Source organism: Poecilia mexicana, unplaced genomic scaffold (genome assembly GCF_051168715.1).
Source record: "Poecilia mexicana isolate PSO_F unplaced genomic scaffold, ASM5116871v1 scaffold_6, whole genome shotgun sequence".
Classification (NCBI taxonomy): domain Eukaryota; kingdom Metazoa; phylum Chordata; class Actinopteri; order Cyprinodontiformes; family Poeciliidae; genus Poecilia; species Poecilia mexicana.
Window position 1 is genome coordinate 16,203,313 of NW_028263375.1, and position 13,911 is coordinate 16,217,223.

The following is a 13,911-nucleotide window of genomic DNA, read 5'->3' on the forward strand; positions in this document are numbered from 1 at the left end:
ACTTCAGAGACGGTTCCGTAAAGAATTGACGACATACATTTTCTAGTCTTGCCACTCATTCTTAAGTGGATTTCGGTGTGGACTTTGACTGGACCATTCCAACAGATAAACCAGCTTTGAGCTGACCTGTGGCTCCATGTTTACGGTTGTCCTCGTGAACCTCTCAAATCTTTTCTAGCCTCTCCGATTTTCTTCCTCCCTCCCGTCAACTCTGGTCTATTTTCCTCTCCCTGCTGTGGAAAAGCATAACTGAAGCATGAATCTCCCACCACCGTGTTTATTTTATTTTTGCCGGGGAGGAATGGTGTGTTTACTCCACCTTTAGTGTTGTAAATGTAAATGTTGGTCTTTTTCTGACTCAAACGCCTTTTTCCACATGTTTGCTGTGTCTCCTGGCTTGTCAGAGGCTGTAAATGGACGTCTTATGACTTTCCTTCAGCAATTACTTTCTTCTCACCAAAAAGTAAAGGGCAGATTTATGGATGGCACAAATATCTATGCTTTGGATCAACTTTATTTATGCTGAGATTAAATTACACACATGTGGGCTCTATTTACTAATTAGTTGACTTCTGAAGGCAACTGGTTGCACTGGAATGAATTTACTGGTGTCAGACAACAGGGAATGGAAACGCAGGCCTCAATCCTCGCACCGTTTTTTTTTTTTTTTTCTCCCCCTTCGGTCATGCGATACTCTTGAAAGGTGTTTCTGGAGGTTCGTCTTTAATTCATGATTTACAAAGGCTTGCCCACGTGACATCATCCTAGCTGAGGTCGGAGGTCAGGCGGCGATATGACGCCTCTGTGCTCCAGAGGTCAAGCATGTCTCCCAGACAGCTGCCGTCCGTCCTGCCTGCCTGCCGGCTCTGACGCTCAGATCTGAGCAGCTGATGGGGTTAAAAGGGATTACCGTCCTGCTGCTCCTCAAACAAACACTTTTACTCACAAACGCTCCGAACCGACACGCACGCTCCACAGCTCCGTGCCGCCCAAAGACGGAGAAGCTTACGGAGCTCATGTCGCTGCTGCACAGGAGAGTTCATCCTCCTCCTTTGCTGCGTCGCCGTTTTCAGCCGCGGACAAAATTGACCTCTTCACCTTTGCCCTGCACGTAGCCCCTGCTGACCCAGTTTACTGGACAGGTCAGGGGTCACGCTCCCAGATGGAGTCCTTTCAGAAAGCCTGGGCAACACCTGTTAGACACATGCACCATCTCTGTCCTGCTTTTTCCCCCTCAGTGGAGCTGGCTAGTCAACAAGCAAATCCTGCAAGACAATCGCCACGCTCCGCTTGAGACGACCCCGGACTGAAGGAAGGCCGCTCACAGCTCGCTGAGGGAGAACACAGTGACAGGAGGTCACGCAAACCGTTTCCGCTCGCTGTGTGAGAGAGAGAGGGAGAGCGGGGGAAACATACATTAACCACAAAATGTGACGCATCAGTTTCTCCTCTTTGGTTTAATGTTTGAGTTCATATTTATACATAAAGCATGAATTCTGACAACTTGTTTACTGTTTTAGTCGCTCAGTGAAGTGTGTGGACAAAACAGGTCATTGATACGTTTGGAGAACAGAAAAGGGGAAGGAAGCATGCAAATGTAACCGGTGTATATTACTAGTGTTCTTTTACCACTAATTTAGTCTTATACAGACGGTTAACCTCGATGTATTCTGCGTTGTGTTCAGACCAAGAAGGGACTCAGACCACTGGAGTTGCTGGTTGTTGTTTAATGCAGGTTGCTGGCAGAGGCCTGCACAAATAGAAATACAGAAAGCCCTTTAGCATGCAGCTCTTCCACACACAGAAGTCGGAATTCCCCTCTCCTCAGGCAGCCTAGCGCCAACTCAGGGTACCACAGTATTGTTCCCAGAAATAAATTCACAATAATACAAAAATACAAAAATAAAAATAAAGGAAACTGAGATAATTACATAACCCAGATGTTTTGTGTACTTAATACAACCAGCTTAAACATTGTAGAACAAAAGAACCAAATACACATACCTGCACAAATAGAAATACAGAAAGCCCTTTAGCATGCAGCTCTTCCACACACAGAAGTCGGAATTCCCCTAGCAGATAAGCACATGGAGAAACCCTGTGACTAACTAATAACAATATAAGCTCTAATATTTACAACAAAATTTTCTTAACTTGTCAAAAGAAATGTATGTATTAAAACATAAACATTCACAGCTGCATGTGCTTTCAATTATTTTACAAATATCAAAAAAAACATGAACTTAACCAAGAGCAAAGAAACTTTCCTACCTCTCCTCAGGCAGCCTAGCGCCAACTGAGGGTAGTACAGTAATGTCATAGAACACTCTCTTAAAGCAACAGTACAGGTAGTAGTGTTTACCAAAATAAATAAAATAATACAATCCTTAAAATATAACACAAAAATAGGATTCTTCAGTATTAATCAGGATTTGGTGAAATTTCAAACATTATAAAAATAAATAAAAGCACATTTTCTAAACTTGTTACATTCACCCCCCGTGAAATTCACCAAAATCCTGAGCGTGATCTAAAGAAATGTATTATATTATATATTCTGGCACAAATGAAGAGTGAGACCTAGTCCACACGTTCAACATAAAAGTTACCCTCTATAGAAGGTTCAGGAAAGAAAGAGATTGATCAGGTCCCTTCAATTCCCTAGCTCAATGTCACGCCTGTTACGCAACACAGCATCTGGCCCATAAGACTCCTGCAATGTAAATAATCCTCATCAAACCAAAACTGAACACTTCCAAATCAAAATCTGTATAGTAAGTACTAAGTAGCAGAAATCATAGATAACACATTCCCCACACAACTGGAATCAGCGCTGAACTGTGTGGAATGGGCCAACATGCAAAATGTTAGAACTCTTTGAAAAAGGCCTCTGGACCATAGATTCTATCAGTCTGTTCACTGATTTAACTAATCGGCCAGCACGGGTTCTAATCTGGCCATCACTCTCAGTGTTTGACTGTGAAGTGCTTGGAGTAGAAATGGCAGAGTGAGGCCTAATTCTGTTGGCCGAAGAATCAGAATCCGCATCAACTGAAGCCACTGGTTCTTGTGATGTTGTTGATCCAGGCTCCAATGGAGCCTTAAGCTCTGGCACGGCTGGCACTACAGGACCCGGAGAGTGCAATGAATCCCTCATATCAGGCAATGAGGAGCTTTCCTCTCCACTGCTGCTGGTCTCGTCATCAAATCCATCGATATCCATGGAGACATTTGTTGTGACCTCACCATCCGACCTGGGAACTGGTAGGAAACTCACATCCAACAGGAGGTTTCTGTGCACAACTTTTGTACGTCCTTCGGTATCTTGTATTTTATAGACATGGATCTCTGGATGCACCTCAACAACCGTGTACACGACATCCTCCCACTTGTCAGCCAGCTTTCTCTTTCCCCGTTCTCCTTTGTTTGCCACAAGAACCCGGTCTCCAACTGACAGATGAGTGCCTTTGGCACGCTTGTTGTACTGGTGGGACTGGTGTTGCTGCTCAGCCAAGGAATGTTTCTGGGCAATTTCCACAGCACTTTTCAGAGAGGAAAAGAGAGACTTGACATAGGAGTCGTAATCCACAACTGCTGAATCATTCAGGACATGGTTGAACATTATGTCGACTGGCAGTCTTGGGACCCGCCCAAACATGAGATAAAAGGGCGCGTAACCAGTCGTTTCATGAATGGTTGCATTGTAAGCAAATGTGAGTGTCTGGATTTGTTCTGGCCATCTCTGCTTCTCCTTAAGAGGAAGTGTACGGAGCATTGAGCCCAATGTGCGGTTAAATCGCTCAGTTACACCATTTCCCATAGGATGGTAAGCTGTTGTATGGGATTTTGCAACGCCCGCCAGCCGAAGAAGTTCTGCGACCAAGTTGCTTTCGAAGTTGGTGCCTTGGTCAGAATGTATGCGTTCTGGGAAGCCATAAACACAAAACACATGATCCCAGAGCTTTTTGGCCACCTGTTTTGCCGTCTGGTTAGCACAAGGGAAAGCATGAGCCAGTTTGGTGAAATGGTCAGTGATCACCAAGACATCCACTGACCGTTGCTTGCTATCCTCGGCTGACCAGAAATCCAGGCAAACCAACTCCATTGGCGCAGAGCTCTTAATACTTTCCAAGGGTGCACGAGCTGCTGGTTCTGGTGTCTTCCCAAATACACATCTCTGGCAACATTTGACATAGGTACGGACATCTTTCTCCATGTCCGGCCAATAGAAACGCTGCCTCGCAAGAGACAGAGTACGGTCTTGTCCTTGATGACCTGCTAGGTCATGAATGCCAGACAGAGCTTTATCTCGTAAACAATGGGGAAGTACAAACTGGAATCTTTTCTGCTTGGTTGCAGGGTCCTTTGTCACCCTATACATCACACCATCGTGGACTTCCAGCTTATCCCACTGTTTCAGCAGTCTGTTGGCTATCAAGTCCCCGCCAAGTCTTTCTCGCCTAGATGGTCGTTTTCTGGCAGCAACAAAGGGTAACACCTTAGAGATGATTGGGTCCTGTAGTTGGCTGCACTGCAGTTCCTGAACGGAAAACACAGGTAGTGTATCCTGTCCACCTTGAAGCTGGTGAGTATGTTGCGTCAAACACAGAGCTCTGGATTCTGCGCCCTCAATCCAGTCACAGTGGGCTTGACAAAGAGCTCTGACTTCAGCTGTGTCATAGTGACCCTTCAGTGATGGCTGAGCCACTGGTCTATCAAACTGGGGCTGACAGCTGAATCTGAAGATGTCCTGCACAAAACCTTCAGTGACCTTGTCGGCTTCTTGTGTCAGGGACAGGTATGACTCCTCCAACAATCTATGACTGATTGGTTTAGCAAAGGGGTCTCGACTCAAGGCATCGGCAACCACATTACTCCTTCCAGGCAGGTGTTTTAAGTCAAAGGAGTATGAAGCGAGTTTTGACACCCATCGGATCTCACATGCGTCAAGCTTCGGCTTTGTCAGGAGGTAGGTAAGAGGGTTATTATCTGTCCAGATGGTAAAACTACGCCCCTTTAGCCAGTGACTAAATTTTTCGCAGACGCTCCATTTAAGAGCCATGAACTCCAACCTGTGGGCTGGGTATTTTTGTTGGGATGCACTGAGAGTCTTGCTCGCAAAGGCAACAGGTCGAGCTTTGGATTCTCCTTGGGCCACTTGTGATAGAACTGCTCCGAGACCATCCAAAGATGCATCAACAGACAAGATAAATGGTTCATCAAAGTCTGGATGGGCAAGCACGACACATTCCAAGAGCATAGTCTTCAACTTCTGAAAAGCATCTCCACATCCCTCTGTCCAGTCACCAGGTGTTAATTTACGATAGGTGCCTTGGAATCTCCTGTCCTTCGCTGCCCGCCCTCTCCTTTTTTGTCCTGCAGTAAGTGCAAACAAAGGTTTTGCTATGGAGGAGCAGTTAGGAATAAAATGTTGATAGTAGAACACCATGCCGAGGAAAGACTTGATTCTTTTAACAGATGGTGTACAACCATCCGCTTCCATGAGGTCTGAAGTCGACATCTTGGTGATCACCTCCACTTTGCCTGGGTCAACTGACACGCCGTACCCATCAATGACATGCCCCAGGAAACTGACCTGCTTCCGCATCAAATGGCACTTTTTGGGAGCCAGTTTAAGGTTGTTCTCTCGCAACCTCTGGAAAACCATCCGCAATCTGGACAAAGCCTCATCCTCTGATGGTGCAAATACAAGCAAGTCATCAAGATAGCACAAGAGCTTTGTGAAGTTCATATCCCCAAATATTCCAATCATCATACGCATGAATGATGCTGGACTGTTGCATAAACCTTGCGGCATGCGATTGTATTCATACAGTCCAAGGGGAGTCGTGAAAGCTGTATACTTCTTGTCATCCTCATGCATAGGGATGTTGAAAAAGCCTGAGGTGAGGTCCATTGTGCTAAAGAAGCTGTTCCCTCCAAGTGCAGCCAGACAGTCAGACTGGTGAGGCAAAGGGTGGGCATCCTTTATGGTGCGGGCATTCAGCCACCTGAAGTCATTGCAAATGCGAAGCCCACCATCTTTCTTCCATACCATCACCAGTGGTGAGGCATATTCACTTGAAGACTTCCTAATGATCCCTTTTTCCTCCATGTCATTCAGAGCAAGCCTCAACTTCTGATAATGAGCAGGGGGAACTCTCCGGTATGGCAACCGGAATGGCCGATCGTCCATTAGCCGAATACGATGAGAGTATCCATGCACCCTGCCACAGTCTAGAGAATCTCTGGAAAAGATATCTTGATACTCCACCAACAGCCCAATGAGACGGGACTTGCAAGTCTCACTGACTTGACACGGGTCCAAATCAATAGTCTCCAAGCCCATATCACATAAGCTCTTGAAAGAGCCATCGTCATTGCATGTAGCAACCAAACCATCATCTCGTAGCTTCTCTGAGTTTCCTGTCTGTTTCTCTGCAGCCATGTGCAATCCCTGAAAGACATTAAAGTCCTCAACTGCTAAGCATGGTGATACATCAGCCAACTTGCAGTTCCGTTTCAGAGTTAAAGCTTTGTCAGATGGGTTCACTATTGTCATCGGCACCCATCTATCACCCCAAAGTGGTGTGATGAGTCGACCCACTAGAACACCTCTTGGTATAGCTTTGGAGCAGGTGGGCTCGACAATGACAGTACTTCCGGCTGACATGGGGATGTTGGCAGGAAGCTTGCCCCAAACTAGATGTTCATGTCTGGGAAGCAGGGTCACTGATTGAGTCAACTTCACAGTGCCAATTTTGTCTGGAACCTCAGTACCCCTCCAGCCTTCAACATTTGTGAACACTGACAAAAACTGCCCAATCTCAGTGTTGGAGGCAAATTCATGTCGAGATGCAATGTCCCAATAGTCCTCACCCCCTTTCAAAACATGGATGATGTGTTTAATAACATTGGAGCCCAAAATGAGATCATCCTGCTGACCAGGTATGACCAAAGTGGGTACACTGCAGGAGACCCCATAGAGCTGCATGTCTAAGTGATAAAATCCTTCAGGCTCAGTCTGCATACCTCCACAGCCCACAAGAATGATGCTTTCTTGGGGATGCTGCTTGTCAGGCAAAACCCCAGCAACACTCAGCTTCTCCACTGCACGCTCACTAATACTGCAGGCCATTGAGCCAGTGTCCAGCATGCCATTAAGCTGCACAGAGTGACTGATGATGACAGGGGTGTAAAACAGCTCACTGAACGCCTGAATCTTATGTGCTGCTTGAATGATTACTTTGGATCCCTTAGGTGCAGCCGCACAGCTAGTCTCATAAAGGTCAGCCAAATCACAGGGGTTGGAGAGGGATTCATGTGCAAAACCCACACCGCCTCTCCCCAGGCATGGGTTTTCTAGTTTAACTGTTGGTTCGGCTCAGCAGAGCTGCTTTCAGGTTGAAGTCTGCGCTGTGCAGTCTGCTGTGGGCAATCCCTCTTCCAGTGGCCTGGGGACAGACACTTTAAGCAGCGGTTTTCCCGTCTGCAGTGACTCAACGTAGAATGGTCTTGAGAACCACAAGCCCTGCAAGCCCTCTGCAAAGGCTGAGACATAGCACCCCTGCCACTCTGGGTTCTAGACACCTGGTCATGTTGTAGCACTAACCTGTCCAATAGGCTCACCAGGCTTCTCAGGCAGTCACTCTCAGTGCCGGCAGCCAACGGCGTAGCTGGTGGAGGGATCCTAGACTGTCCAGCTGGACCAGCAATGTCTGAAACAGGACTGTCAGTCTTGTGCACATGACATTGGGAATGTACCTTGTGCACTGTGGAGCTTTCTCTCGGCTGCTGAGTGTGTGGAGCATTCTGAGATTTCTTCCCCATCATGTGTTCGTCCAGTCTTTCTTGAATCTCATTCGCCGACCACTTCTCTGCAGACTTAAATTTGAAGACACTGGCAAGAGGTTGGTCAGGGCAGTGTTTAATGAACATCATGCTCACTTCATGTTGTGGGTCATCGATCCCACGACCCTGTCTCTTTAAGCATTCATCTGCCACATCCATCATCTTGTTCAGCCGTATCCAGTATTCCAAGGCGTCCTCACCAGGCATTGGCAATGTGTTGTAGAAATCTGCCAACGGCATACTGGAGTAAGTCAGTTCACTGAAGTGCCGTTTCAAGATATCAAAGACTAAACGAGGATTTCTGACATGGTCAATAGACTTATCATTGCGTAGTTTGATTCTGACCACATCCCCAGCCTTGCCCATTAGCCTTGCTAATATTTCTTGGGAATGTTCATGAACTGGAACAGCTCTTTTCTTTAAGTACAAAGACATGAGACTCTCCCATTCATGTACTGTGAATTTGTCAGAGCCATCACCTCTAAATATAGGTGGCTCCTTTGCGTCAGAGTGCATAACAAAACTCACATTGGGTGGAGTCGCCTCACTCGACAGATTGGAAGCCCCTGTACTACATGGGCTCTCACCAGAAAGGAGCTGAGCTCTAATAGAATCACCCAGTTTCTCAGCCAACTGAGTAATAAGAGAGCCTAGATCTGTATTCTGTTCTACCTGATTAGACACAGGCCGGCCCAAAAACCGGGTTGAAGTAAGTTGCGGGGTATCAAACGTTGTTTCTCTCTGCCCTGGTGATCTGGGTTCTAATGTCTGGTTAAGAAACCCCCTCCCCACACCAAATTTGTATGGGCAAGCCACAAGATCTGGGTCCCCACCCTCATCAACATAGGTTCTAGACTCAGCCATGACTCTCAAACTGTACACACAGTGTTGAAATGCTCAACAAAAGCAAATGAAAATGGTAACAAGCCAAACACAGGATGGCTACCAAATAGTAACAAATACACAAAATAATCTCAGGTGAGGGAAAAAAAACAGGTTTCCAATAACAAAATCAAATTTCGTGCAATAATAAAGTGAGTTCCACAGAAAAACCTCAACAGTGCGAAAAGGAAATAAAAACAAAGCTCAAACAGCTTCCCACGGCGGACGAGCTGATGGTCGTCCTCAAAAAAGATCCAAAACAAAGGTCACGGCACCATTGTAACCGGTGTATATTACTAGTGTTCTTTTACCACTAATTTAGTCTTATACAGACGGTTAACCTCGATGTATTCTGCGTTGTGTTCAGACCAAGAAGGGACTCAGACCACTGGAGTTGCTGGTTGTTGTTTAATGCAGGTTGCTGGCAGAGGCCTGCACAAATAGAAATACAGAAAGCCCTTTAGCATGCAGCTCTTCCACACACAGAAGTCGGAATTCCCCTCTCCTCAGGCAGCCTAGCGCCAACTCAGGGTACCACAGTATTGTTCCCAGAAATAAATTCACAATAATACAAAAATACAAAAATAAAAATAAAGGAAACTGAGATAATTACATAACCCAGATGTTTTGTGTACTTAATACAACCAGCTTAAACATTGTAGAACAAAAGAACCAAATACACATACCTGCACAAATAGAAATACAGAAAGCCCTTTAGCATGCAGCTCTTCCACACACAGAAGTCGGAATTCCCCTAGCAGATAAGCACATGGAGAAACCCTGTGACTAACTAATAACAATATAAGCTCTAATATTTACAACAAAATTTTCTTAACTTGTCAAAAGAAATGTATGTATTAAAACATAAACATTCACAGCTGCATGTGCTTTCAATTATTTTACAAATATCAAAAAAAACATGAACTTAACCAAGAGCAAAGAAACTTTCCTACCTCTCCTCAGGCAGCCTAGCGCCAACTGAGGGTAGTACAGTAATGTCATAGAACACTCTCTTAAAGCAACAGTACAGGTAGTAGTGTTTACCAAAATAAATAAAATAATACAATCCTTAAAATATAACACAAAAATAGGATTCTTCAGTATTAATCAGGATTTGGTGAAATTTCAAACATTATAAAAATAAATAAAAGCACATTTTCTAAACTTGTTACACAAACAATGTCCCCACTCTAACGTACAGAGGTGGCAGAATCATGATGTGGTGGTGTTTTGCTCGGTGAACGGGTGGCTTTTTGTTTTTGTATTTATTTATGTCAAACAGGTTTTAAAAAACAAGAGAACAAGCGAACAGCAGGACAGAACAAAAAAAACGTGTGTATCGACACATCGTCCTACTCAGGACTGAGTAGTTTTGTTCCTGGTACTAATGAACAAAATAATTAGTTCACTAGTTTTCTGTTTGAAAAGGAGTAGGAAGAAGTGAACACTTATTTAATCCTATGCCTCCTGTCAATTTAATGAAATGACTCAATAATTACCATAATTACCGAAAGTTTGTAATTAATTGAGAGTATTGAGTATTGAGGCAATATTGCCAGCAATCAACCAGGAAATGAAAACTTTGGGCACAAATGGGTCTTTGTGTGTGTTAGCAAAGTGGCTATAAACCTGACACAATTACAGGGGATTAATCCAAAGACTGTGAGAAACTTGTGAAAATTGATTTAACAATAAAAAGAAGGAATATATATGGTTATTAGCTTATTCTGTTAGTTTATCCTATCTTCTCTCTTTTATTGATGTCATTGTCTAACGATTCTGAACACCATAGTGAATAAATCTTTGAGATTGAATCTAATTGATTATTTTCATTTGTGATCAATAATATTTAAAGATAGACTGTGTCTTTCATGTTGTTTTCTGATTTTGAGACTGATTTATTATTATGATAGTGTATCATAGTTTATAAATATTCTCTTAGCCACTCTTCATAATGAGAAACACAAGAGAACATATCGTTCAAGTAAGTCACATGTCTATTGAAAATAGTTCATCACCTAAACCTGCAGTCTGGAAAATAATTAGGACGTGTATAACAGCAGCCATCATGTATAATGAGGAATATGCCTATTTATTTATTGTTCATGCTCTATTACTGAATTGATTGTGTTTCTGAGGTTATTTTACTGTTTAGTTTTATTAAATTCTATTGATTTCTCACTTTGTGGTTTTATTGCTCTATCAAACATTGTTTCATTGCTTGTAATTCTGTCTAATCATTGCTGTGCAGCAACTTCTGTTTGTTTAAAGTCTTTTATAGATACATTTGGCACTGATAATAAATAAGCTCCATAAGGGAGATTTAAAAAATCCCAAAGCTTAGAGGAGAGTCACCACCACATCTATGTAACAATTTACTTTGAAGATTGCATGCACCGTTTTAGTCAGTAGTTGTAAAGCACACTGTGTTAAAATAAAGATAGAATAAAGATAGTGCCTGAAAGCTTTCCAAGGCTTTACATACATTTATTGTCATCTTGAAGACAAAAGATGAAGAATTCCTTCATCTGAAGGTTGGATATGAATTAAATGTTTTAGGGAGGGATGGGAAAACGTCTATCTGTCTATCTGTCTGTCTGTGTGAGTGTGTATGACGAGCTGTCAGAGGAGATCTGGTGAGAGTGGGCTAATTGGAGTTAATTCACCATCTGTCTGTGGGAGCCAGCAGACAGGGTCATTAGCAGAGACAAGTCCAGCCACAGGGGAGGCCGAAAGGGGAATCACCATCACTCATATTTCCTCCTGTTTTTGGTTTGTGTTTTCTTCCGATCTCATCTCATTCCGCTAACGTCTCACCTTACTCTGGGTTGATGTTGCTTCTTTAAGCCATGTTTGTCTAAACTTCTACAAAGCACAAAACAAAGAAAGTGTTTTTACTTAATTTATTACTTGCGTTTGTTCTGCTGTAAGCCAAGAAACGATGTTTTGAAAATGTTCGTGAATAAAGCCATTCGTTTAATTTTTGTGTGTTTAAATTTCTTAAATTTCACTGCAGAGAGCAGTGCTGCCCTCTGCTGGCGGCGTAGCACAAGCGAGGCTTCAATTAAAATATAACTTCTTTCAGAGGTAAAATAAGTAGAGAAATCTTCAAATCAACTCAAACCAGTAACATAAATGTTTCCAGATCATTAAAGATTGATGACATTATTACATTTTAAAATGTGTCTTCCATAGTGTTGGCTTTCATTACCAACACACTAAACTTCGAAGTTTATTTGAAAAGCATTTATCAAACGGTACCTTTTCGTTAATATTCACAACTATGCATTCTCTATGCTGGTGTATGTCACGTTAAAATACATTTTACATGCGTTTGTGACAAAACGGAAAAAAATTAAATGGTAATCATACACACACATGATGAAATAAAGAGTTTGCAGATATTTTTTTAATGATTCAAAGATATTTCGAGGAAGTGACCTTGTTGTTCCACCCCTATCCTACAGTACCTGCTGAAAAAAAAATGCATCCCCACAGCATGATGCTGCCACCACCTTGTTTCCAGATGAGTTCAGGATGCAGTTATTATCCATGTCTGACCAGTGACTTCTTCTGCATACTTGCTGCTCCCCTTGCATTATTCTACTCTTGCATAGCTGAGCTGTTGACAGATTCTAAGACTTTTACTTAGTAAAATCTTTTTATTTGTGTACCGCAGTGAAATGTGCAAAATGCTTTTGCAGGGCCAATTTTATGGCCACCTAATCTTGTTAAAGGTCACCCAAAGGCAGGAGTCTATGCTAAATGTCATCAGCAGGAGGTGGAGTTCGACCTGGATGGGCTGCCAGTCCATCATGGGGCCAACAAGCAGCCATGCACAAATGCACTCGAACCAAAGGGAAACTCGGAGCTTCCAGTGACCCCAACATAAACATTTTGTATGATGGGAAGAAACCTGAGTACACTGAGAAAACCTATGACACAGGGGGAAAACACAAGACTCCTCACATAAAAGCCCTGATGAAGATTTAAGTCCAGAACCTTGTTACTACGAGGCATCAGTGTGACCATAAACTCGCTCCAGTTTTGCCTCTTTATCATTGCTTAAATGGGGTCTCGGATTACTAAAGATACAAAGGTTTGAGTGAGCAGCTGAAAGTGATAGATAGTAAAAAGGTGCTTCAAAGGTCCTTGTGAACTTAGGCTGTTTAAGAGCCACAAGTCCGCTGAGTGTTGAGGACCACCCATATATGGTAAAACTTATTTTTTCCATGCAGAAATACATTTTGTGCAAGAAATATTTAAAAGGAGATAGTACAAAAAAAACTTCAACATTTTAGGAAGCTTGAAGAAATTATTTTACTTAGTTCAAATTAAGGAGCTTTGATGAGTGTTGAACAATGTTTCCCTTCACATCACGCAGCAGAGAATCATAACAAAAGTCGTGATTCTCTTTCATTCACACCATGTTTATCTCTTACTGCATTTAAATAGGATGTAAACAAAACTGTGCTAGCGAATACTTTCTCTTGTTGACGGCTCAAATCTTCAAGTTAAGGGAGATATCTTAGACTAAACCAAACAACTTTCAGGTTAGCCGCCCTCCACCTCTGGTAGTTTGAACATTTTTTATATAAAAGCGTGGATCAACTATGCCGCTAAAATCAATTATCGTTTGTTTGAACTTTATTCTAAAGGACTCACATAAGCTACATCCATTAGTTGATCTAAGTGGTTTATTTTCAACTCTGACAGATAGATCGCCAGATATATGTATTAGTTTGTACAATATACTGGATTAAGTGTCAGAACTGGCTTTGACCTTTGCATTACTTTTTAAACTGAAACGTGGAGTCTTAAAATAAGATACTGCAAAGAAGACCATTTCTTTGGATGATCACTTATGGTGGCTTCAAGAGAACTTCTCTAAAACAGTTTGGAGACGTCTGCAGAGAGCAGGAGGTAGTCAAAGGAAGGGAGCCGGACAGGAGCCCTGAAGTATGCCAGGAATTGCAGATATTTATTGTTTCAGGTCGGCGAGCAAACTGCTGTGAGGAGCCGCTGCGTTTCTGCGTGCCAAGAGTTACAAAAAGAGACTCTAACTAACTCCAGCTGGACAAACGCATGCTCTAAAACCTTCTACGCTGAAAAACAACACTCTGACATTTGTGTTAATTTTCTAAATGAAGTAAATATAAAGTGTGTCATAATTCGCAA